Source organism: Anopheles aquasalis, chromosome 2 (assembly GCF_943734665.1).
Source record: "Anopheles aquasalis chromosome 2, idAnoAquaMG_Q_19, whole genome shotgun sequence".
Lineage (NCBI taxonomy): Eukaryota > Metazoa > Arthropoda > Insecta > Diptera > Culicidae > Anopheles > Anopheles aquasalis.
In genome coordinates this window covers 67,180,647-67,204,646 of record NC_064877.1, presented here as the reverse complement: position 1 = coordinate 67,204,646, position 24,000 = coordinate 67,180,647, and the positions used below count along the sequence as shown (strand labels likewise).

Below are 24,000 nucleotides of genomic sequence, written 5' to 3'. Positions count from 1 at the left end.
ACAGCTTCAACCCCGGGAATTGAGGGAGAAGAAACGCCATCCGCCGCTAGTAATATGCAGGAGGAGCACTGCACAGGAAGTGATTCCATGCGACCTGGACTGAAAAAGTAAAAAAATATATGAAAGAAACGGGAATGGTTTTTGCCACGTCGGGCCTTAAGTGCGCCCTGTGCCCCCTATCCCCGGGGACACTTAACCACCGGGAAGCTGCAGCTGAAAAAGAAAACTCAACGAGTCAACCGCAGAGAGAGAGAGAGAGAGAGAGAGAGAGAGAGAGAGAGAGAGAGAGAGAGAGAGAGAGAGAGACTCCGAAATGACAGGAAACTCGTAATGGTCATTAAAGTGAATACGTTAAACAAACACGTACACAAATACACCGTTACCCAGTGCACAGACACGTCCTCTTCCACCTCCAGCGGATTTGGCACGGGGTCTGTCTGCCCCGTGACTCCTTTGAAGTGGACAGAGCGGGCCTAGGACTAGACGCGACCCCGCTGAACTTCGGTACGGATGCAAGATGCAAGAAAGTGCCGCACTTTCTCTTCTCCACGACAGAGGGATCCCTTTTCGGTACGCGCAGCATCCGGCACCACCGCCATCATCGCGTCATCATGGTCGGCATGCGAAGCTGCCGGGAGAGGAGTTGATCCCAAATCCGAATTCGCTGGTGACTCGATGGAGGCAGGCGGCCGGCCGGGGGTGGTATTGTTTACGAAAGCGATCCGCCAATTTGCATGTCCGCGCAAATTGGATCGCCCGATTGGTGGCCATGTGTTTTCGTACCGGGTGTACCGAAATGAAACTTCAAGACATCTGTGTACATAAGGGGGCTCACGAAGGAGCTGAGCTGAGTGGGGGACGAATAGTGATGGTTGGAAGTTTTGTCCATTTCGAGGCAATCAAAGGATCACTTTAAGGTGTTAACTTTTAAGGCGTTTTGTAAGCCACCCTTTCCAGCTTGGTCACTTGATAGTTGTTGTTCACGGTACTCCTAATGAGACTCTTTTAAATCAATCGAAACTATACATACGGTCGAGCTGTTTGTTTATTTTACCCAAAAAACCAATAACTGAGGTCAGACATTACCAAACCAAATGTTGGTGTAGCAACTGAGGAGTAGCTTTTAAATTTTACCTCAAAGTGCAATCGAGAAGCACATTCCATTAATAGTTTGTTGAAATATGTTGCATCACGTACCTTCTATGCAATAACTAACATTTAATTTTTATTATTTGAACTCCTTCTTTCCAGCGATCCAGCACAAACCCTGTTGGAGAACGTCCTGATTTTGGAATCGCCAGGTATGCAAATGTTGAACTGTGCAAGCTTTAAAAAGGATGGAAGACGGAGCGTCACACGGCGTGTGGCGTGTTCCTGTGCGAACGAAATCAATCAACTTCCTCAATCAAGCGCGCAATTTCCTCTTCTATTCGTCGGTCAGACATTACAAACCGGAGACGACATCCCTGTTTCACTCTCCCTACCGTACTATCCTGTTCCTAGCGTTACTCTTATAGAGCGTACGATACCGCTAGCACTTCATATTTACCATTCTGTCTGCCATTTGCGTTGAGTCCCATGCCACTTCCCCGGGTAGATGTTTACCGCTTTATTATTTGCCCGATTGTACCATAAGCTTAAATAATTTGCCTAATTAACTTGGGCCAAACTGCAGGCAAGCATTTATTCGAGGAACCTTATACCGTAGTGAAGAGCATATTGTGCGCACCGGGGAGCTTCTTCTCATGTCCACCTCATGTCGCGGACGGCACATTCTAACGGCCCCCCTGATAGCAACGACAACGAATTGTAGAAAGCATAAAAAATGGCAATCAAATGGAATGATGCCACCACATATACCGACGATGAGATGATCATGATGTGGACATGCGGTACGCGATGCGCGGTGCGCGGTGCCTGTGTATGTCTGTGTTAGCTCCTCTTTGTTTGCTTTACCTCTTATCGGAACGACGACGAGACGAAGCAAAAAAAAAAAAGAGGCGAATAAACAACAAGAAGGGGAGCCGACCGCGAGCGCCACTCCCGTTCGGTGGACCCTCAATCGTGGCGAGCGAGTGACATGGATGGCATATGGAGGATGCCGCGACCGCCCTTCCATCGTTTCCCCTCCTCATGCTCGCTGTCCTCGCACGCTGTATCGCTGGCGCGGTGCGGTTAGTCTTATCGGTGACATAAAATGATAAGACCTTTGGAAACGAGGTAACTGCTTTTTGGTGCTGCTGCTACGGCCACATTTCGAGGCCCCCGCGGCCCCGTGCGTTTGTATTTGTTGGCTCGTGGGCTGACGGGTGCCGCCAGCACGTCTGAACACACGGCCTCATGCTGACGTGACCACCAAAAAAAAAAACACCCCAACACATTACGAACCTTCTCGCCTTCAGCCGTTCTAATGGTTTCTCGACAGAGAGAGAGAAAGAAAGAGTTTTTTATAGTGTTGCGAATAGAGCAGTTAGTTCCATCGTCATCTTTTGTTTCTCCAACGCTCCTGCCGGTGTCATCCTTCATTCCAGGCCAGGCACCACCCGGAAAAAACGTATTTGCATCCAATCAAACGTTATTATCATTTCAATCCCACGATCCCGTTGCGTCGCGGCCCATTTCGGCCAACTTACCGCACGGAACTCGAGCCTGTGGCTTGGTTTTTAGGGTCGTCGCCCGTCCGTTCGTCGTTGGTTCAGTCCTCGTTGCCACGTTTATCAAACGGCGGTGGACCCTGCCAGTCAGCCAGCTGTCCTGGTGTCTTGTAACCGCAACCGACCGACCGACCGACCGGTCGGGTGGCGCCGTAGATTTTGATTGAGTGCAGCACGAGGGGAAAGGGAAATGGAGCGGCATTTGTGACTCTCCGGCGGGGCACGGTGTTGGCTCCCTGTGCAGCAACAACGACAGAGATCGACCGATCGACCGCGATCGAAAAAAAAAAGGTGAAACAAAACTTTCGGATCGACCGCCGGCACCCGCGGCAGACTGGCGGACAACTTTCTTTCCCATCCGGCCACAACGACGGTGACGGCGACCGCAGAATGACCGGAGAACTAGAGAGAAAGACTGCGTCAACCACTAACGGACGGCGACGCTGCGAAAGCGTTTGTGCCCTCGGCGCGAAATGGGTTTCTCAAATCCGAACCTAAGGCCTCGGCGATGCCGCTACCACCTTAACCTGGGGCGGGCCGTGTGCCTTCTGTCTATCGCTTTCTGTAGCTCCCCTGGAACCACGGACTCGCGCTAGTGTGGTTCAACTCCCAAGGTGGATTTTGGGGCAACAAAGATGGAAATCAAATGGGGAAGGCCGCACTTTAATGAGCAGACGACCGAGAATTGACCACGACACTCCACGTGGTTAGCCAGATGTTTGATTTGCAAATGTGGCTTGCCAATGGAAGCCATTACGCCTATGCTACTGTTAAGCAGACCCAGAAGAAACCGTCGCCACCAAGTGTTTGCTCTGCGTTTCTCCAGGCAACTGGAGCACCGCGTAGTAAACCATTGTAACCGTCAAAGAAGCTAAACATAGAACACAACCTCATAACGTGCGTCCTCTTTCTCAACCTTTTAGCGAGCCGCGAGTCGATTCCGAAGGTAACGAGGTGTCGCCACAGCTCTCTCCAAGGACTCCGGCGTGTGCCCAATGCCCCTTGAGCAAGCACGACAGTTGCAGAAGAGTGAGAATTGATTGATATTTTGACATTCATCGCTGACCATTTCTTCTCGTATTGTAGCCCGTCTTTTACGTCCTGGCCTCACTTCCCCTTGATGCAAAAATGTGTAAGGCGTACTCCGGCCCTGACAGCCTGGCGATTGCTGGGATGAGGAGGAGGAGAAGGTGTTCAAGTGGAGAGTGGAGCGCAGCACGAACGTAGTCACGCCGTGTTTTATGGTGCATTAAAACCATATCTAAATCATGCTTTCCTAGCGCTGATTGTTATTGTGTGCCACCAGCCATCGCCATGGAGGGTGGAATGTCACGGCAGCCAAGAGAGTGGGGTGGAGGGAGGAACCAGATTGGAGCGACCGCACGATTCGGTATTCGGTCGAGATCGATTTAAGGAAAAGGTCCACAGGGCAACCTACTGCTCCTCACGGTCATTGTGCTTGCGTATGTAGTGAGGCGGCCGTTTAGCTCTTTGTTACGTTTGTTGAAGCTGGTGCCACGGCACGTTATCCTTACTGTGGTGGCCACAGCTCTTGTGATTCACGAATACTGCGATATGGTTACACTTTTCAGACGCTCGATAGTCTTCCGCTAAACTTTATTCTAATAACTAAGCATGCCAAGCATCAAAGCAACCTCCACCACCACCAGGTCCACGGTGGTTGGCACCCTTTTAATCCAATTCACACCTAACCTCAATAACTGAAACCCAGACCCCCCCGCAGGTACCGAACGGCGGGGATGAGGATGATGCCCATTGCCAACCGGTGGTGATCACTGTTTCACCTTTCCATTCGTGGTGCCGGCGATTATTCACGAATCGTGAGCTGCTGCTGCCAAGAGGCGAGCTTTTGCTTATTGGACCAGTTGCTGTCGTCTGCGGCGTCGGTCGTGGGGCATCGTAATGATCCGGTTTTACAAGCGAGCGGGCCTACCGAGCCCCAGGGTGGCCAAAGCATTTCGAAAGGCGCACGAGGAGTCATCAGCCGAGAGTGACTTGGTTTGTCTGTCTACGTTGCGTTTTCGGTTGCGCATCGGCCGCCTCGCTCTACACCAAGTTGAGTGCCAAGTGGAGCGACCCTAACAGAGGCCCGAAGGGGGGAAGGTTAAGGGATTATTTCTACGAAAGTGCCTTCGTCGCCAATTGCTTTCTAAGTGTTGCGCGACCCTGTCGCTAGTCGTGCACGTGAAAGCGATTGGAGCGATTTGGAAAGGACACTCCGGGGGCCAATCTCAGCTGGCTGGCTGGATGGCTGGCTACCCACTTGTTGTTAGGGCCCAGCTGTGATCCTTAAGGTGTCATACGGAAACCTACGTGGGGAGCATCTCAAATGAGTATCCTACCTTTTATTCTACGGAGCGTCGTAGAAAGAGAAAGAACCAATTGTAGTCTACAATTCCCAACTATAAAAAGGACCGTCCTCAAAAACTGTTTGCCAATTGCAGGAGGAAGTGTTCAAAAAGAAGCTACACACAACCAAACTGTTGCGAGCTCATGTACCGAATGCCCAATTGTACCATCGCAATCAAGCTTTTCGTGGCGCGTTTACGTGTCTTCCTCTCCACCGAACCGACCGAAACCGGGGTCCACACGGCGGTAAACAGCCGTCGCTAACCATCCTTAAATCGTCCGCCTTCAGTTCAGTTGCCCCCTCGTCGACGCATCAATTGGCGATGGCGAAAAGACACTGGCGGGCTGGCGGACGGCCGGCAGACCCCGTTCCCGTTTACGATGAATTAGCTTGATTGGCTTCGATGCGAATCTGCTGTGCGCGCGTCTGTGTCTGTCTGTTTCGATTGGAAAAGCGAAGTAGATGATTGCGCGCTCGCAGAGAGCGCCCATAGCCACAGATGGTCTCGATGGTGTGCGCGAGCGCGCGCCCTAACGATAATGGACCGCGAGCCTGGCTTAATGGTTGGCGATCTCGCATTTGCTGCTGCTGCTGCGACTCTCTTTGCCGATTGGTCTGGTCTGATCTGGTCTGGTCTGGGCGTACCGGGCGCGGGTGGATTGTGCATGGAAAGTGAAATTATCCAGTCCGCCCTCCCCGGTCGCCGGTGCCGACTGCTGCGGGGATTGTAACGTACGATCGTGTAGCGTTGCTGTCGCTGCTCCGAGGCGAAAGGGATTTTAGATTAGATGATTGAGCGGCCACGATTGAGAAAGGTGCCGGGCCGGGCCGGCCCGGCCGATTCGGCAAGGAGAGTGCTTTCCCTTTAGGCCGAACGAAGCAGCACCGTGGCCTTTCGGGGTGCGCGCGGAATGAACGCATTACGCGGACAGGATTTATGCTCTGCTCTTTACAGTGGATTCGGTCGGTTAAAAACCTTATTTATTATTGGAAGTACGATAAACAGTTGATGTAGGCACGTTAGTCGATCCTTGTTGGATAAGGCCAATCGGAGGAAGTTAATCAATTTCGTTTTGTGTTGGAAACCATTTTCTAAACCATCAACGTACGATGGCGCATTGTACGGTAGCATTTCTTCGTTACCACGCTTTTATGGCTTGCTGCGAATGCTAAGGTTACTTAGTAGGTCCTGAAGGGAAAGCAAATGCATCGCATTGAAGGAACATCGCATCACAGTGATCTGCAACGTCGAATCAATCTTTATGAAATACATTCAATTATCTTTCGATGAAAATTAATGTCCCTTTCAATTCGGTGCTGTTGTCTACTATAGGCTACAACAATTTTAACGGTGCTAGCTGCGCAATTCATTCCTCTTGAAAGTAAGTCCTAATTATCAATCTAAACGTATGACTCCTCTGCTGACGAATGTGTGATTCCAATTATTCCGTTCCTCGAAAGCACTTGTTACTAATTCCATCAAAAGTGTTCCGGTCAACCCCTTATCTTCGTGACTCCCTGACTGATGAAAGGGAATGTGGCAGACCATTTGATAGATCCGCTCATCAGCCAAATGTAAACGAAACTCTTCGTTATCGCTTACTCAAACGTTGAGCACTTCGTGTTGGAAATGCTTTAATGCCCAGTTCGTTTGTCCTGTTCATTAAATATTGTAGATTCAATCCATTGACTTACGCTCGGGTTCATTACTATTGCAATTTCATTTCTTCCTCATCGCAAACATGTGCCCACTGGTTCGTGCATGGTTTTCGAATAGCCAGTTCTACCTCACATGATCAGTACTTTCGGACTAACGAGGGGAGTTCGGTAACAAACAAACAAAAAACTAAGCATAGCGTTGACGTACCATCACCGGAGCGATAGTACACTGATAGTGTAAAAATAGAGCTTCATGGAGTGCGACAAAAACGTGCGATTAACGGAAGCACCGTACCACGTGTTTGTACGTGCTCATAGCCGGATTGGGAAGAACCCACTGGTACCAGGCGGTTAAATTTCCGCTAGCGTATGACGTGAGCAGCAGCGCGGTCTGTCCTGTGGTTTGTTCTCATTCCGAACCTGTTCTTGCTAATTCCATATTTCTGGTCTGGCCAACACAACGGCGACGGTGTTCACGTTTTGTGGGAAAACCTGTAGCGCACGGCACGGACCAGGGTGTTGTGACCATTTTTCACCATTTACACTTCCCGATATCCGAACCGGTGCCCTGGATACTACGCTACTTCGAGTGTGGTTGGCAACCTTGAACCTTGTCTCCCGTGGTGGACGTACGAAACGTAAACGTGACCCACGCTAACGATGGCGCCCCTGGCGGGCTACACACTCCGTATGTACAGATGTCACTCCGAGCGCTTATCGAGTATTATCTTCAATTTTACATTGTTATGTCGCACGATCTGTGTGTGTCTGTGTGCGATTAATCGCAACAATAGCGCCAATGTCCACGTTTTCAATTGTCGCGTCATGCCAACAGGCCAAATCAAGCAACACGTTCCACAAAACGTGCTCACTGTTTAGGAACTATTGATTCACTTTTTGGACCAGCAATAGACACAACCAGAGCCGAATGGACAGCGTTTAATGATGGGTCTAGTAATGGAATAGACAGGCAACAATTGTGGAAAATCAAAAAGAGACATTCATCCGCTTGTGGTGCAGCCGAATGTTGCTGGCCACAGAGCAACCACAAAGATCAAAGAAAAAAAAAAACCTGACACGATACGGCCCCAAAAATGGGGAGGGAGGGCGAAGCAGAATACACGATCGTCTTCGCGGCGGCCATTAGCCTCCTTCCTCTGCTGCTGCTACTGCAGTCTGCGGTTCGATCCGGCCCGGCAAACGTGTGTAGTAAATGGAGAACCGGAAAATAATCGTTTCCTTTGCAGCTGCTTCACGGGTCGCTCTGGTGAGGTTGGGTTTTTCATTCGTCTTTTTGCCCTTTTTTGCCCCTCCGTGCCGTGGCTGTGTAAGATTTTAATCTGCTGCGCCGCTGCTGCACCGTGCCGTGGTTGATGATGCAGCGGTTGCATTTATGCTGGCATATGGTAGATGGTTCTTATGCTGGTGATCCATTTACCACGGGCGCGGACCGAGCGATCCGACAGAGAAGAATGCTTGTTGTATAAATAACTCACCGGGTTTTTTTCTGCCCGTTTCTGTGTTTGTCTACGGCTGTGTATGTAGATGGCTGGCTTTGAAGAAAGTTGCCTGATGAGATTTGATCTGATAAAGTGTTAATGATAATCCATTTCCAACATTCAAACATCACTTCTTTACCGGTTCATGCGCCAGGCAGGCCAGAAGTACATATTTGGTCAAGACATTAGCAAATAAGAATGCCTCAGCGGTACTAGAAACACCTTGCAGTAGCAGCAGCAGCAGCAGCATAGCTGCACCACAACACAGCATATCTGACGAGCGTGGAATTGTTTGGTAGCAGCATGACCATGACTGCCTTTTGTACGATAACTGTGCTCATAGCTGTGGACGAGGTCACGCTTCGAGTGTAAGCGATGCACTCTAATGTTGTTTTACTGTTGAGGCCTTTCCTTTCTTAACAGTGGATTGCTTAAGACCTCATTTCAAGTCCACCGTTACTATTGTGATTACAGAAGGCAAATAGCGAGAGCTTAAAGTCTAAATCGGGAAGATGGTATAAACATAACTCGGAGTTATTCTCTTAGATACGACCAAAGCAAATGGATGGCCATGGCGGTGAATTCTCATTTTTGGATGCATTGTATTTCGTCGTCCTCATCTTCTTCCACGAATCTTTATCCACCTTATGCCTTAACGATGTTGCTTCTCCGGGAAGGTTGTGATTGAGGCAGAGTATGGATGTCATCGCACGTACAAGTGTTTGTGAGGCAACAGCAGCAGCAGCAGCAGCATAGAACCACAAAGAACTGATACCTAAACATACATGTTGAGTACGTTCTAGGACTCTTCAGAGGCCATTCCGTTCACTTGTTTTGCTCGGCATCATCACCAATACAGAATGCGACGAGAAAGCCAAGTCGCAGGTCTATGGACTTGAACCATGGCCCATGCCAATGCCCATGTCTAGCAGCACGTAGGCGATGGCCCATTTGCTGTGTTTCGGGTATTCCGTAGACTCCCCTCTTCCTCTCGCTTGTCTCGCTATTCACGCGTTTCTCTGCGTTGTGTGTTCTTCTAGTGCCAGGCAGGAGGCCAGGCCCATCTGTCACTTCACCTTTCTCGAACAAGGTGCGCCCGATGGCTGGCTGGCCGCTAGTAAGGGAACGTATCCAAAAGGAGGAACACACATCTTCATGGCCGTTATGTTAACCTTCTTCGTTCCCTTTCTGTGATCGCACGATCACAGCACCAAGAGCCTCGAGTCTTGTTTTCGGTCTTGGTTTGTCTCCTCACGGCCACGGATGCGGTGGCGGGCGCTGATCGGTAGAGCTCTCGGATCGGATGGTAAATAAGGCCAGCAGCAGCAGCATCGAACACGATCGAGCCAAGGCGGCGGCGGCGGCGGCGGCGAGGTAAACTCGATCCACAACGAATCGGAATGGCGACGAGCCCTTTTGGCCTACAAACTGTGTGTAGATTGCCTTTGCCGTCTTCTTTTCTCTGCGGCGGCGGCCCTTTCGGAGTGAACATCGGACTTGCGTCGCGGCGCGTCGCGTTTAACCTTTATCGCTCTCTAGCCGCACTCGCTCCAAGTTCTCCACGATCGATCGTAGGAGTTGAAGGAGGAAGGAAACGACGAGCAGCAGGAGCACCAGGGAGTAGTGGCGGGATTCGTGGGATTGTTTTAACCGACGACGGTCGTGGTACCGCGCCCCCGTCAGACCAGCTAGCTATCCAGTTATATCCAACAGACGGCTTCGTGTCTGGATCATTTTCTTAAATTGAATCTCATTGCTTTCGACCAAGTCCGTGGCGGAGTCGTCAAGTAGGAGTAGGCGCGGTGTGCTATATTGTGTTCATGGATACACGTTCTCAGTCTGGCTGGCTGGGTGGTGAAATTGAGGTCTCCTCTTGGGTGGGCTGATGGTCCGGGGATCGAAAGCTACACCACCCTACCCGATGACAGCATTTATTTGTATATTACTTTGATTCCTGGCGAGTCACTAAAGTGTGGTTTCGGATCGGCCAACCGCCTCTCTTCTGCGGAGAGTACAAGAACCCCTTAACTCAACTGTTGAACGAGAACATCTCATTACAGGGTAGGGCCTTTACCACCATCGTCATCCCGTCATTTTGAGACCCCGAAATGGCCGCACTGGGGCCCATTGTTTGACATTTGCACATTTGCAGCGTACTCTGAGCTCTGAACCGTTTGCAGAGGCAGCACAATCGCAAACTACTAACCGCACTACTACTTCTCTCTCTCTCTCGGGAGAGGTAATTGGCGGTGTGACTGGCTGGCGGGGTATGTCTTGTAGAACCAAAGGCATCCCTCTTCATCCTCCTCCTCCTCCTCCTCCGTTCGTGCCATTAACTGTTCTTCTGACGAACGGAACCTTCTTGCGACCGTTCCCGCGGATGCGGTGCCGCTGCAGATCGGTTGGACTTTCAAAACAAGAGCGCTTGGGCGGTCGGCAACGCGCAACAACAACCAACAGGCACAGAGCTCGCTTCCGCACTCGGTACCCGGGAAGAGGGAGACCGAGCGACACATTGGGACACATTGCGCCGACCGGGGCTATTATGTGAATGTGTTCCAGCAACAGACATGCAAGGGGGGAACATGCAGACATCAGAGCTCTGGTGCAGCCCCATGTCTGATGTAAGGGGGGGAATGGGGTGGTAGTGAGGGAGGGGTTGTCTATCGAGACCAAACCGGGTCTGTCTCGCTGTAAGTAGGAGGGCGCTGGTTGCGCGCTATTCTCCATCAAAGCTAGCTGGCTGGCTGGCTGGCTCGTTAGTGTACTGCTTGTACGGTACTCGACGGTGTAATTAGGTTGGATGACGGTACCGCGCGCCATGCCATACCAATGGAGAGCGGACGGATCCGGACGGGAATCGGTCATGGCGAGAATGTCACTCACGATTGACACCTTGCCGCGGAATGGAACCCCAAGGTGGTTGTTGCCGGCTCTGGGGCCATTTCTTTTGCTTTCTATTTTTTTTTTGTTCTGCTTTCCACGGTGACGGACGAAGCAGGCGAGAGAGGCTTGGGAGATTCGAATTGTTCCACCTCCGAGTCAGTTCTCGGTGACGTTTAGTCACGATTCCTCGACCCCCGGGGGGGTGTTTTGCTAAAGTGCACAAACAATTACCGAAACCAGCGTGTCTCTGTTCTCGGCCGAGGCTGTCTTCAGTGGCCACTTGGCCATTTGCTGTGCGGTCTTTGTTTTGCCGAAGAAAGGAAATTAATCTCTTTCGCAATCATCTAACACTCCTCCTCTTTTCCTTCGCTATCTCGCCCAGTCCCATCTGGTCGTGAGCAGATCCTGTTCGAGGTTAGCTACACATAGCATCGACCTCGCTGTGCGATTGATACTTTATTGCTGTGTGAAAAGTAAACAACATTTCTGTAAAATTGTATAACTTTTTATTGCAGCAGCATCAGTGCGCCTGGAAAAGCCTAGTCAACAATTGTTAATCGGACGTCTTTGCCCACGGCTGCTACTAGCCCATTAGTCTTTGTTTGCTGAAATGATGATGCGGTGGATAGTGAGAAACGACAGGCAAGGTTGGGACAGCGCGCGCTACAAGTCATTCATCGATTAGACGATTAAAAGATTTTTAATCAAAATTGAAAACAAACTACATTTTAGTCTCCCTATCGCTGTCCCTGTTCCTAAGCCAGTCCCATTGGAAAGCAATAGCAGCACCATGGCCCATTTATGGCCGTCTAATAATCGGCTTCGTGGTGTTGATTGGAACCTCAACCATTGCATTGTGTTTAACTAGCAACGATGATCTTACGGTACCTGTGATTGTACGACGATCACCTCCACGACGCGTTGGCGACATGGCATCGTTACAATGCTGCTGCTGCTGCTGTTGCTCTCTACGATCTGCCTCCGTTGGATGTCGCCGCAAAAACGTGATTGCAAATGATATGTTGCGTGTGCGTGTTACAATGAAAATCCCGATGCAAATTCAATGTCCGCGATGATAGTGGTGGCTTAACCTGTCATTACGAACGTTATAGTATCCGCCAGAACCCCCTGGTGCCAGACAGACAGACAGACAGGTTCTGGGGCTATTTGTCGTGGCTCGTCACGTTAGTTCGCGGGGAAGAGATCTACGAGAAGAGGTTCTCGCATTCTCGCCTGGCAAAGGTTAGGCTCTAGGTTATTTGTACGAACAGCGAAACAATCTTTACGAACTGATCTCTGAGCACTGAGCGGCTCGGACTGACGTGCGAATGGCGCTTCCTGACGCAAAATTTACCTTGTTTAGATTGAGTTAGCGAATGGTAGCACAGGCATGGCTTGCGATCTGTATTTGTTTACCTTTACTCCTCACTCGATTGACGATCTTGACGCGATGGTTTAACTTCTCCGGTAGCCGCGTGTCCTACAAATGACCACTATCACCGGTGCACATTGAGCAAAACGAGACATTATACAACGCAAATGTGACGTAGAATGTGGAATGTACAAATCCTCCCAGAGCAACAGCGACCACCTGCCTGCCAGCCTGCCCTGTCCCTTGTGTATTACATAGTGGCGGCGTTGTTGCCATTACTGAATGAGCACATGCTCCTTGCATAATCCTGCACCACCCTGCATGGTAGTGGTGCACGTTGCTCCTACTGCAGGGATTCAGTAGAAACTTCAAACAAGTCACTAAGTAATATGTAAAACTCATGTGCCGTGTGGTTCATGCTTTTTGATCTCAAAATAGAGAACGTTCTGCCTCATCGAGATCACTAGAATGTCTAGCTTCTCTAGCGTCTAGCTGGCTCTTATTAAACACGCACACCGGTCGAGGGTTTATGTGAAGACATGGCGGTGTTCATGGTTGTGTTGTGCGTTAGCTGCCTAGCGCCCCATAACCCTGTCGAATGCGAATGGGGGAAAAAAGGAAACTCCACCACCGAACGATCGAACAAAGGAGAACCAGCATCGTCATGATCATCATCATCACCATCATCATCATGATCATCGTGACCGTCGAGAGAGGATGCGGGTTATGTATTCCAGATCCCCCATTCAAAGTGCCTGCCAGCCAGCAGCCCCAAACGGATTCAAATGTGTGCGCGTCTGCTGCTGGTGGTGTCTTGGTTTTGTTTTGTTTCCTTTTCGCTCCGTTCCGTTTTCACGCTCGCTCTTCTCCTACATCCCTTTTTCGACGATGGGGTTACAAACCATCGGGACAGATACATACATGCAAGTGGTTGCCGTGGTCTCTTTCACGGTGGATGGGACCGTGAATCTGTTGCCGTTGGTTGTGGTGAACGGTGGTGACAACAACGCGCAGGATGGACGGAATCCTACGAGGAGAGATGACACAAATAATAATAAAATAACAGACCAAAGTTGAAGCTTAAAAGAAATGATCGCTTTTGAAAACCACCGGCGATCATTCGCGCAGTGGTAGTGTGCAGGGCTTGGGTTGATCTGTTTATGTGGCGTCGTCGTTGTCGCCATCACTTTTCGTTACTCCATCCCTTTGAAATGGTGGTGCATTTGCAGGTTTCTTTCTGTTTTTTTTTTCGGAGCATGATGATCACGATCGACAAAAACGGTGCCCAGAGATCACGTTGCGTCGTGGGAGACGGTGACGGTGTCACTCGACTGCGCGCTGCGCCATCGGTTACGGCTCCGTTGTTTTGATGATACAGACAGAAAAAGGCAAAGTGCATCAAATGCGCACCACCATTTGTGTGCAGTATAATGGAGAAAGGAAGAGAAAAAAGAGCCTTAAGTATTTTCCATTGCTTCTTATGGCTGATCGCACGCACGCTCGTACGCGCATCGCGTTTTCGTTTGTTTGTCAGACCGTTTTGAGTATGACAATCAGCTTAATTTAATCTCTCTGCGCTGGTGTGTGATTATCTACGAACGATCGTACCGTCTAGCGAATGGCTGTTGTGGCCCACCTTCTTCAAACACTACGCTACAGTGTGACATGGCCACGGGGTGGGGAGCTGTTGAAGTTGAAGGTTAAAATCGTTAACCAAATCTGGTCGTTGACTGTTGTTCGGGTTACGTTCATTATCGATGGGCCTTTCGGTGGACACAACAAGGACAGTTCACGGACTTGAACCTTTTGGTCAACAGCTTTAGCAACGCAGCAGCATCCTATGTGCTTCACTGTCATTTCTAGAGATAAGATTTTATATGCACAATATGGATCACACTAAACTAGTTCACTGCTCCACATTCCAGAACGCGATCCCAAGTGGACGATGAAATATGGCTGACCGTGGTCAGTACTAGCCGCACCAGTTGTTGATCGCTGATCAGTGCGTGACCGCTACGTCGCGTCAAGCAACAATTAAGAACGCGAAGCTGCATCATCACTCGATGCTGAGAACTGTCCCTTTGTATCTCGTACCGGAATCAACGACGCATACACTTGACTCATTAAGCGCCTCGTTACAACGCTGGATATCTAAAGACACGCGTGCGCGCGCGTGAGCAATACAGATGTAGACGGATGGTATGCATTGGAGGCTAATTGCATTTTTGCATGGTGCCGCTTGATGGCCAACATTCGGTGGAGAAGATGGTTGCCACCAAAGCGCACTGCAGTAATTATGCCAAGCCGAACACAGCGTCAAAAATGGCCCCCAAACAGATGATGATGAGCACACCCAACCATCATCGTCATTATCTGCCAGCGAAAAGACTGCCGGCCACGGGGAAGAGGTTGATGAAATGTATTTTGTTTTTGGTAAAAAGAAATGTGTGTTTTTTTCACCGTCTTTAAACAACAGCAAAGGCCAAAGGCTTTCATTGGCACAGGCGAGCAAGCAGCGCGTGGTGGCGACCCTCTGGTGGATATGCTGGTGGTGCAGCTGCCGTTGGCCGCCCGCTGCTTGCTGGTGATACTGAATGGAACACGTAGTCGTATCTGCTACCATCCCCACCGGACTCCATCCGTTCGTCCACTATACTCACATACATATATGCTCACATTGCATGCACATTGTACGTGATTATTACGGGGCGATGTTGCCACTTGTTGACGGCCATCAACGTGCTGCGGCCAGGCCAGAGCTGAGCGGAGCGAGTCGCGGGACGGCTGGCTTTTAGTGGTCATTCGCCTTTTTTAAGCTCGACGCAGTTGTCATCACGATGCGGTCGCTGGTACGCGCAGCGCGTTTCAATTATCAGCGTGGCACCAATATATATATGAATCGACGGTGGAGACCAAGCCCTAGACCGGAGAGAGGGGGACTGTGGACGGGTGTACAAACAGTAGGCCCCACGGGACCATCGAAAGGAGGGGACACCGTGATCGCGGCGACGGTGTGCTGGAGGTAGTACCCGTTGAACTCATACCACCAGAGGAACCGCTGCTGGGGAAACCCGTCCAGCGTGATAAGTGCGTGTGCAATGCGCGTGTGATGCGTGTATTTGATATGTGTCTGCTTAAGATCGATTGCACGACAGTCTCTGGAACACGAAATGGCCGTTTTCGGTTGAGAATCCACTTCTGCGATCGCGATCTTCATCGATTCTATAATCCAATGCTTCGAAGCTCGCTTCCATTCATTGATAGCAGCATTTCATGTTAGAACACGCAGTTCCTGTGTTCGAAATGTGTTAATTGCGACTCGCATAATCGTTATCAGCTGTGAACTTGGGTGGGGGATCCATGCTGGCTAGTGGTTTGTTCCGCTTGGTTGCTTCCCCCAAAAGAGGCAACAAACAATCTGGTTGCATTTTGCGCAGTTTACCAGCCACAGCCGTGTGTGGTGTTTGCTGTCGGTTGTTTGTTATTGACCGTTGTTCGCATATCTCCCGGTTTGTCGATATCGACTTAACCCACCCCCTGACCCCCAAACACGACGACTGCCCCTCTAGTTTTGCCCCACACAGTGCGGTGGTTATCAGTATGTGGCCTGCTTCAAGCACGCAGTTTACAAGCAGCTCTCCATGACCATCGGCATCTCCTCCAGAGTAAGCCAGAGAGGACGACGAATAGTGAAACATAAGAAGAGACTCCGAACGCGGCGAGCATATACATACAGCATATTCTGCTGCGCAAAAACACAGCTCTGAGACCGACACCCAACGAGAGCGAGAGAGATAGACCTGCGAGATCGAATCTTCTGGGCACATACACATATTTATTTATGCTGATGCGTGTTGTTGTTTTCGCGAGTTGTGGCCAAAAGGGAAAGAACGAAAGAAGGAAGCTTATTATGATTCTGGCAAATGGAAAAGACTGCTCTCACCCGGACGCGTGCACTAGCTGGCTTTACGTTTTGTGATAACTTTTTTTCGCACCCGCAGAGAAGCCCGTAAAACACACAAGTGAACGATAGTAAAGTTCTTAAGAATAAAGGGCGCACCTATTGACCATTGATGGGGCCATTCGGTTACTATATAGAGTCTCGCGAGTCACAAGAAGCAAAATTCTAGCATTTCTACTCAAGGGTTTCATCGCACAACGGCAAGAAGAAAGAGGAAAGCGACAGCCGGTGATCGATCCTCGGGGTTTGTCATGGATTGTGTACCAGGGATTTTTACTGCCTGCCATCTTTGACCGTTGCCAACACAACGAGAGCATCATCAACGCGCCGAGCGAGCCAAAGTATTTTTGTACGCCAAGTCAGCATCAAGTTACGACGACATCGACGATGAGGACGATACTGTCGCCATCATCATGGTTCCTGCACAGCACCCTCTATGTGTCCCTCGCTCTCATTCTGATGTGGTGGCCTAGAGTGGCTTCTTGCGTCACACACCACACGACGCATCATCCTTTACTGTCCAAATCCGGGATGGACGGTTTATGGTTTCCAAATGTTCTTCTCTACCCCCTTTCTCAAACCTGCCGCGCACCATTCCTCTTTTTAGACGCCGCATCGTGGGAAACATGGCCGGCTTCCTTTTGTTTATCCGGCGACAGATGATGGGCCTTTGGTCATCTGCTGCAAAAGAGAGTGTTGTCGCTTCTTCGTTTCGTGGCCGCACCCTTTCTTTTTTTTGCGACCGCGACTCTTGAACCTCTGGGGTGGAATACTGGTTTTCTAAGCAAATGAGATTCCCGTTTCGCCGGATTCTAGGGCATGCTCTCTGCCTTGCTTGGGGTGAAAAATGGCAAAATAATTTCTCCAAAAATCTCGCGACAACCTGGCGTCCTGGTGCGTGCCCCCTGCTGGAGATCTCTTTTATGGCCTCTCCAGCGGAAGCAGGTCTTCGCCGCTTAGCTTGCAGATCATTGGCCATCGGCGATCGGCAGGTCATCGAAGATGTGTTCTGGGAATGTGACTGGGTTCTCTCCGCAAGACTTGTCGATGTCTGTTTCTTTGCGTGTTTCCCTTGGAGTGTTTGAGGTGCGCCCGTCGTTGGACAAGACGTGACGTGTTTTGGTAAGATTATCCGTCCATTTCTTGTCCATCCGTTGGTCGGCCAAGACGGCGTAACATCTAGAAGAAACAGAAAGAATTAACTGACTGGCGTGCTTGTGTTGGTAGAGCAGTGTTTATGTTCCCGGAGCCAAGAAGATTTGGTTTCGTGTGCGTGGTGTTCGGCGGTTCAACTTACCATCATCTTTGCCTCTGTTCTTTCTCTCCGACTCATCCTTCTCGCATCTACGTCGCCGTCGTCGTCGTCACGGGTTGATTGCTTTCCATCACGCGGTTCATACCAAGGGCCAATAATTTGGCATTCCTGCTTCGTCCAACTAACAACAGCTTTACAGGGTGAGCGTTGTTCTGCTCTGCCATCGTGGTCTGTGCCGGTCTGCTGTCCGTTGCTGCGCACCATCGCAAGCTACTTAATGCCTTCCGACTTCTCGTGATCATAAAGCGATAGAACTGTCCGGCTCCATTTTAAAATTTCTTCACCATCGGTCTGCGGTTTTATTGATGTCGCGCAGTGACGCAAAGAAAGCCACTCACACCTGTGCCGAGGGTCTTGTGCGACGAAAAAGAAGAGTTAATCTTACCGGCGTGCTTGGATGGACGCAAGAACAACGTCGTCAATACGGCCTCCTCCTCTGCCCGCTGAGCCCAAGCAGTGAACGGTTGAAACACAAACAGCCGAAATTGCGTCGTCGCTGGTGCTGGTGCTGTAAACTGAGAACCCCCTTCTCGCTGCTGTTATTGCGCCGCGGTTGTAAGGTGTAAACAGGAGATTCAAGTTTAAGTTTCTTTCACTGGCTAGGGCGTTTTGAATGACCCTCCAAGTAACCTCAGGCAGGCGGGCATTCGTATTCACCTTAGCTGGAGAAACGTATTCTTGTGGCCAACACGCACACAAACTCGTAGAGGTAGGGAAACTACCGAAGAAAAGAATGGGACTGGGCATGCTTGTGCTGATCAACTTAACAACACGATGTAAATTATGTGATGTTTCAAGGGTTTCACGTTTGAAAATGCACTTCGGGAAAACATCATTATCATCGAAAATGGTTTAAAATTGTTTCTCTTCACTTCTCTCCTATTGTAGATTCAGCAAACACAAAAAGCACTGATGAATGCTTTTGATCAACCGCAATTACTACACAAATATATTCTAATGCATAACTGGACGCTTAACAATTACTTTTACTAAACTCCAATCCTTTCATCTCAATCTATGGAGATTAAACCAATCCTGTATGCTTTAGCATAGAAGCAAGTGGCTTGTGTTATGTGTTTCGCTACCATTTCATCTTTTTACGTCGATTTTATTACTTTGTAGTTTTATGTGCTTCATTAAAAAGCAGATCTCTGCACCAGGAAGGATATTAAAGAACATCACAAATATAGCCTCATCATCCTGTGATGATGACGATGATCGTGCTACGTTCAGAAGCGCACCATGAAATGGCTTTGCTGCTGCATATGCTCGCTCTTCAATGTATGCTCTTGCTCTCACCGCTTGGCTGGCGCATGATGCGCGCCTATGCTGCCATCCCTCCCTTCCAACTTGCGCCAACACAAAGAAACGATGCGCTTTTCAGGGCACCCGCGACTACACTTCTGGCGCTGGTTGCATCTGGGTTGTGCTGCGGCAGGAAACTGTGGTAATCGAACGCAACGAATCCATTAGTCAGTTGCAAGGCGGCGGCTTCTTGGTGCATCAAGATCCAAGGGGTTCCACTACTACTACGCGCATCTAGGTAGGTTCGACGAGTTGTGTACCACAAATCGCTGTTCCCGGTGCATAGGTCCAGGTCCAGGGCGCATTTGTGTATCCCAGATATTCCCCCAAAGAGATGCCACGAAAACACCAGCAATCCACCAGCTCGATGGGGTGGGTATAGAGAATTACTTTTGCAACATTGCAACAACATAAGGCTGTTGTTGCTGCTGTTGATGTGCACTCGAATCTCTTTGCATTTACCGTTTCACCACTTTCTTGTAATCGGAGCAATAGGAGTCGTCGTCGCCGTCGTTGCCGTCGTCGCCGTCGCCGTGGCGACCGAACTAGATACCTCTTCACACCGGCCCCTGTGGCTAGAGAGACGATGCATCGCAGGGATACGCGCCCTGGCGCGAGCAAGCGCAAATCGATGCCATTAATCTTGTCGCCAAAGCCGGTCGTTACTGGCCATCGCTGGGGCGGGGGGAGATGCTGCTGCTGCTGAGTAAAGCGGTTGGGGAGGTTACCACAGTCCGTGGGCGAAATGGTGCTGCTTCCGATTCCATGGTTCAAACCGGGCCACCGATAATTGATCGCGATGCAACCCGCTATCAAGCGGTCGTCGTGGTTTGGTGGCGGCGCTATGTCGTTGTGGGGTTTCTGGATAATGTTTCAACGAACGAACTAAATCGTACAGATTCTTTCTCCCCCTTTTTTTTTTTGTTCGAACCAATTGCGCCCTGTCCCAAGCTCTCCCCGGATTGCTCTATCAATTGGAAACGGGTTACATCCGGTGATTGGCCGTTAGAGGGAACGAGTTTTATGAATAATGAATAATTGTGTGCCCGCAGCACTTCGGGCGGGGTTTGCGTTGCTGCAGCCGCTGCAACGAGATTAGACACTGTGCGCTAGGGGGCCACCTATCAACTAGTGCGCAGTAGGCGCGAGCAACGACAACGAGGAACAACCCGGCTGTTAAATTGGTTTAGAGACAGCGCGAGTCGATGTGTAAGCGGATGATCAGAGGGTTTGTATTGCCACAATTTAATGAACCGACATCAATATCTTGCGAGAGCGTTTGTTTGTTGTTTTTCACCGTTTCTATTAGTCCATTGATCACTTTTTGCTGTTGCGGTAGTTGAATTCTTTTATCTCTTCGACAAGAGTTATGCTGGAAAGATAAGAGGAGTGAGAGCGCATATGGCTGGATACACGGGGTCCGATCTCAATTTATTAGTTCAATCAATTTATTTTGATACAATAATACAACAAACTATTTAGCGTCTATTAGAATGCTACCTTCCGGGCAACGTGTTCATATAAACGATGCTAACTGCTAACGCACCCAACGTAATTAGGGCAGCGACATCGACGAGCGAGCGAAGATGCCCATGAGCGAGGACAAAGGGAGAGGCATCTTGAGGGACACACTACGATAAGGGACAAAAAAACGGACTCCAGCGCATAACTGGGCTCATTTTCACGCGTAACCTAATAAACACGCCAATTAACACCGCCTATACTGTGCGCGCTGTGGTCCTAGGTTCAATTATGCTTTCTTCACAATGTTTAGCACTTCACTCCTGTGTACTAATCCGCACGTATGGATATCGCTTAACATGATATGACTTTAGGTTACTCTATAGTACCACTGCATGATCGTAATACTTTTGCCCTAATAAAGAACGTACTTTTGTCATACAATGACCAATACGCATCTCTCCTCTGTTTACGAAAATGGTGTTCGGGAATTCAACTGTGCACTTTCAATATTCTCTTATTTCTCACATGAAGCTAAACATACACAACACAACCAATTACACTCATCATCTGGATACACCTCATATCATAACCGTTACAGTGTCCATAATCCATTGTCATCCACTGTCTAAGTTGGGCGCTTCTTTGGCCGCGTGATCAGCGGCAACTTGCCATGCAAATCGAGTGATCCTTCGTCGAACAGATAGAAGCACCGCTGCACGAACGAGGTAAACATAAACTTCTCTTTGGGCGCTAGCTTGGAGGCTCGCATCATTTGCGCCAACATTTCACCGCACGTTGCCTCCAAATCTGGCACCGGCTCCGCCGGCCGCTTCGTTCTTGCTCTTTTCACCACCGTTGTTGGTGGTGTTGTCGCTGATAGCTGCGTTTCAGGGTAGCTGTACGACGTCTCAAGAAGACCAGAAGCGCTCCGTTTGATTCCCGCCGTTTGTGTAAAGTTCGATTCGGTGATCGTGCTTGCGTTGGACGGTGATGAGCTGGTGCTTTCGAAAAACGACGATGATGCACCATTGAAGTAACCCAATATGTCGTTTTCCTAAAATGAAATCATGCCGCAGCGTCGCACGGGCACGGGGGGGGGGGGGGGGGGGCACTCTCGTTTACAAATTGCACACAGCTGAGGAGGAACGGCCAAAGGACACTCAAGGGGGGATCTACTTACACTGGCCACCTCGCCCGCTCCTTCCATGGTACATTCGTACTTTCTGATGCGCTCCGTCATGTCGTTCGTTGCCAGATGGAATGGAGGTTGCACTTGCCACATGACTAATGATTTGTGTCGAAAGTGTGCGAAAAACAGAACTTTCCCGTTCGCTGGCTACACGATAACTGGCTTCAAAGAAGGGGGGGGGATTTAGTTTTGGAAGAAGTAAACTATGAACCCGGTTCACCAATTCTAGGAACTTTACTACCGATCACACACGATCGTACCCGAATCCAGTGCAGCTAATTAGCTAATTGGTGTAGCGTAGTTCGGCTGGAGCCACACAGCTGCCGCTTTCCTGGAAGGACCCACCACGCGCGGTGGCTATTGATATGGTGAAACCAATTTTCTTAACCTTTGTCGCAGTTCAATAGCCGCGGCCAATGCTCGCCGTATTTTGCGGTTATGTGTGCGTAAACCGTGGTGTTTTTTTTGGCGGTAGTGCGTATTCTTTTGTTTGCTTGTTGTGTATGTTGCTCGATATGTTTAGCAAGTGCGCTGTTCACACTCACTCTTCTTCGTCTTTTGATTTGTGTTTTCGTGTGTTCGTACCCGGAAACCTTTACCCAATTGACACTGTTGCAACCTCTTCCCCCGCGTTTGGGTTGTGATTCGCACAAACATCTCTCACCCACAGAAAGGACCGCCAAGCAAGCGTGTGACTTTCACCGCCAACGACCCCAGCACGGCGACACTCCGGCGTACGACTTTCGTAATGCGACGGAAATGAAATTTATTTAAATGTGTTTACAATATAGCGCGTTTCGTAAGCGTACAGATTTCGGTGACCGTAAGACCCCTCCGCGTTTCGGATGCTCACGATGTGTCGAGATTGAATTTCTACTTTTTAACTGCCGTCCATGCCGTCACCACCCGCACCATGGCACGTTGTTGCAATATGCACCACTTCCTCCAATAGCTCTGCAGTTGTGGCTTGTGCCATTCTCCAGCTGTCCGAGACCGGTAATGGATGGTGCAGCAGCTGCGCTGCCGCTGTGGCCACGGCGGCCACGAGTGGCTGGTGGAACACAACATTGTTTCCACTCCCGCAGCGTGACCGAGCGGGAAAGATGAACGGCGTAGGTGGTCCTACTGAGACGCCGCAGAAGGGAGTGGAGAGAAGGGGGTGGACGGTGCTTATTCTTGCGGCAATGGATTTGCATGGCCAGGAGAACGAACACCAGAACGGGGAAATGGAAGCTCGAAGAAGAAGAAGGAGAAGTGAAGAAGTAAATTAAATAAGTACCGAGCGCGCACCAGTGATAGATCAAGCTAACGGCGGAGACGGTTTATCGCTGATCTTAATGTTTCCCGCAGTGTGTTGTATCCCGTATATTACTCTTCAGGCGATCTAGATCAGCGTGTGAAGGTGGTGAGATGTGAAGCGCCCAGGTAATGTAACCGAAGTTAGTTGAAGATTGTACAATCACGGTGCTGCTGCTATTTCACGATCAAGTGCTAACGATAGTCTAGACTATGAGCTGTGGGCTGTGGATTGGTAATGCACGGGTTGGGTGTCCACCGTAAATGGTGGTCTGCAATTAACATAAACCATTGGTAGGGAACTTCAAACAAGCAACTGCTAGGGCGCCTACTACGAGAGTTCAGTGTTTCCGCACCGATTGCTTTGGTTCGCTGAAAACTTCCGCAAAATTCATGTCTGAGTAAACGATTCTTTTGGTAATGTAACTCTGGATTCAAGAAATGTCATCAACAGAATATGAAACCGCGATTTAATTATGTTCAGCGCTTCATGAAGAGTATCTTCCGCAATTATCACAAAACCGATATCGAGGTGATGATCGCAGAACATACTCTAATTACTCGAATCATTGTGACCCGCTTTCAGATTCATTCGATTTAGTTCACTTGCGCCGTTCCAGTAACACGATTTGTCGTCCAAATTTTCCACCATTTCTCAACCAGCTCCCAGTCCCCAGGCCCCCAAAATCAGCTGACGATCACCGGCAATGGACGCAACATGATCCCAAAGAAAAGAGCCGCGTCAGCTGCAACAAAACTCTATTAAACACCGGTGGGTGCTGCTAGCGCAAGCGGTTTAGCTGTTTTCGTGCATGACAATATGCTCACCGCTCACCGGACGAGGACAAACGCGAAAGAGGGGGAAGGCCGGGGGGTGGTCCTCTGACGTCGGCATCATCACCTTGAGAGGCGGCGGTGTATAGTATACGCCGTTCATCGCTCGCAGAGGTCTCCGAAAGGGGAGGGAAGACGGGATGTTGAACACCAGGAAAAACGTGAGATCGACTCGACTGTCCGTTCGACGGCCGG

General features: G+C 49.8%; 1 protein-coding gene across 3 annotated transcripts in view; it reads left to right on the top strand.

Moving 5' to 3' along the window:
- The window catches only part of LOC126572972 (inositol-pentakisphosphate 2-kinase), a 72,187-nt gene that overhangs the window by 28,034 nt on the left and 20,153 nt on the right, over positions 1-24,000 (top strand). For 2 of the 3 annotated variants that reach the window (XM_050232721.1, XM_050232722.1), the window contains exon 2: positions 1,252-1,301. The gene's annotated coding sequence lies outside the window, so the exon portion shown is untranslated. Of the gene's footprint in view, positions 1-1,251; positions 1,302-3,644; positions 3,684-24,000 lie in introns of those variants that run through there. The other variant, XM_050232726.1, reaches the window with a different exon arrangement.